General features: G+C 56.7%; 1 non-coding gene across 1 annotated transcript in view; it reads left to right on the forward strand.

Annotated features, from left to right (window-relative positions):
* The first annotated feature begins 2322 nt into the window (after positions 1 to 2322).
* LOC146720563 (small subunit ribosomal RNA) overlaps positions 2323 to 2500 on the forward strand; it is a 1923-nt gene continuing 1745 nt past the window's right edge. Inside the window, exon 1 of the ribosomal RNA XR_014926025.1 lies at positions 2323 to 2500. This exon is cut by the window's right edge and continues 1745 nt beyond it. This is a non-coding gene — a ribosomal RNA (small subunit ribosomal RNA).

The following is a 2500-nucleotide window of genomic DNA, read 5'->3' on the forward strand; positions in this document are numbered from 1 at the left end:
GCATCCTGCCTGCATTCGTCCACGTATCGGTCGTAGAATCTCGAAGATTGTGCATCCGACGAGTGGTAGCCGGGAATTAGCAGATATCGTAATAATCGTGTCGCGCGGTCGTGCGGAGCGTCGAAAAGTACGAAACTTTTGTCCGAAACGTATTTCCGTATCGTAGCATTATCTCCTCGTAGCGGCGCTACTCGCCGTCAAGTGCCCCGGAGGTACCGCCGGCGGGCGACGGACTTGGTGAAATCATTCGGTCGTCCGGAGGTGTCGCCCGTCCCGGAGGTGCCGTCCGTCCCCTAAGTTGACGCCGGCCGTTATGTGGTGCCGCACGTATAATCACGCCCGTAACGAGCCGTCTCGGTTGCCGCGCGCGTGATTTCGCATCGGGCGAGTGTTCCGTACCGTAATCGCGGTCACCGCAGCTTGCGTGTTGCGTATCATCCGTAATAATTCGAAATATATGTCTCCGACACGTGGGTTTGAGAGACACGTTTCGAGTTAGTAATCGGACAGCGCCCTCATGTCGAGCGAGCGCCGAATAGTAAGTAACTTTCGTCCGAAACGTTTTTACGTAGCTCTCCTCGTTGCGGCGCCGTAAATCGTCGTTAAGTGTTCCGGAGGTACCGCCGGCGGTCGTCTGACTTCGAGAGATCATTCGGTCGTCCGGAGGTGCCGCCCGTCCCGGAGGTGTCGCCGGTCGGCCGTGGTTCCCGGAGGTGTCGCCCGGCCCGGAGGTGTCGCCCGGTCCGGAGGTGTCGCCGGTCGGCCGTGGTTCCCGGAGGTGTCGCCCGGCCCGGAGGTGCCGCCCGGCCCGGAGGTGCCGCCGGTCGGCCGTGGTTCCCGGAAGGTGTCGCCCGGCCCGGAGGTGTCGCCGGTCGGCCGTGGTTCCCGGAGGTGTCGCCCGGCCCGGAGGTGCCGCCCGGCCCGGAGGTACCGTCGGTGCTTATACCTTATTGTCCCGGCATTTCGTTTGTTTCCTTCTTAATTAATGCTAATTATCGTTGTTTGACATTCGCCATACGGCTATCGTGATAATATTTTATCGTACAATAGGACTTTTCGATCGTTCGCTCTCCGCGACAATGTCTCGATTGAACGCGCCTTTCGGCGCTCGCGCTCGCATACGGCCGTGCGTAGGACCGTGCGTCGCCGACCGCCTGGCCGGCCGGTTGGGTACTATAAGAGATACGTCGCGCTCGGCGCGTCGAACGAGTCGAGCGAGTCCGGACGAGTCGTAAACGTACTTTCTCGAGTCTCTCGCCACTCCGGCGTGTTTCGACCGCTCTCCGTACCGTCGCCGACCGCTTGGCCGGTCGGTTGGGTACTATAAGAGGTAGGAGAGATTAATATTGTACGTGTCGCGCTCTCGACGTTGACAAACGAAGAATCGCCCGAACGGGTCGAGAACGGATTTTGTCGAGTCGCGACTCTGACACGGAGAGAACATTTATATAAAATGTTTGATTTTGGAAACCACGAATATATAAAATAATATACGATCGTCGCAGAACGCGCCGCCGCCAAGTCTTCTCATGCTTGGAGGTTGCGTGTCTCGCGAGAACGTACGTTCGACTCTCGCGTCGTCTCGTATTCCTCTTCGCCGGGGATTACGGTGCGGCTCTTCTCGTTCGTCGCCGAACGCGCGCAAAATTAACGCACACTTATTTATTACGAGCACAGCATTGCCACGAGTCGGTGTCGCAAGACCGAATGGCTCTTATGTGGCGCGCACGCCTCTAGTGTGTTGGCCGCGCGGTTCCCTCTCGTTTCGTACGCAGCAGCGGAATCGTCGCGCTTACCGAGCATCTACTCCACGGATACGAGTTTGCGGGAAGAGTTGCTTCTTCCCGCTCGCTTTGTACGCCGTAGCGAAATCTTATTGCTGGTCGTGTGCGGTTAAACGCGTACGAACCAGACAGAACAGTCCTCGACGTCTAAGCATCGCCATCGTCGATCTAGCGTCAGGGTGAATCGCGCGGTCTCTCGAGACCGCGCATCATAACATTTGGGAGAATAAGAACACGAGTATTTTGATCTTGTGGATTTTTGAACGGAGAGGAGGAGGAAGAAGAGGAGAGGCGGCGGCGTCGGGGGTTTACTCTCGCCTCCGTCGTTCTCTCGTACGCTTTACATAATAGCGTTAAACACAGCAGAGTGTCGCCGACCGGCTGAGCAAGACCGGCGGCAAATAAAATGGCACATACGAGCGTGTCGCGCGCGCGTCGGTGTTTCGGCATCGAACGCGCGCGCGCGCGAAAAAGAGCTAGCGACGAGTCTTCGGGCTCGCTCGCGAGTTACTCCCTTGCGAGTAACCGAACACGAAGCTCCCTGGTTGATCCTGCCAGTAGTCATATGCTTGTCTCAAAGATTAAGGCCATGCATGTCTCAGTAGCATGCCGAATTAAGGTGAAACCGCGAATGGCTCATTAAATCAGTTATGGTTCATTAGATTGTACCCACATTTACTTGGATAACTGTGGTAATTCTAGAGCTAATACATGCA

This window comes from Nylanderia fulva, unplaced genomic scaffold (assembly GCF_048542155.1).
Source record: "Nylanderia fulva isolate GAGA-0341 unplaced genomic scaffold, ASM4854215v1 Scaffold669, whole genome shotgun sequence".
Classification (NCBI taxonomy): Eukaryota; Metazoa; Arthropoda; class Insecta; order Hymenoptera; family Formicidae; genus Nylanderia; species Nylanderia fulva.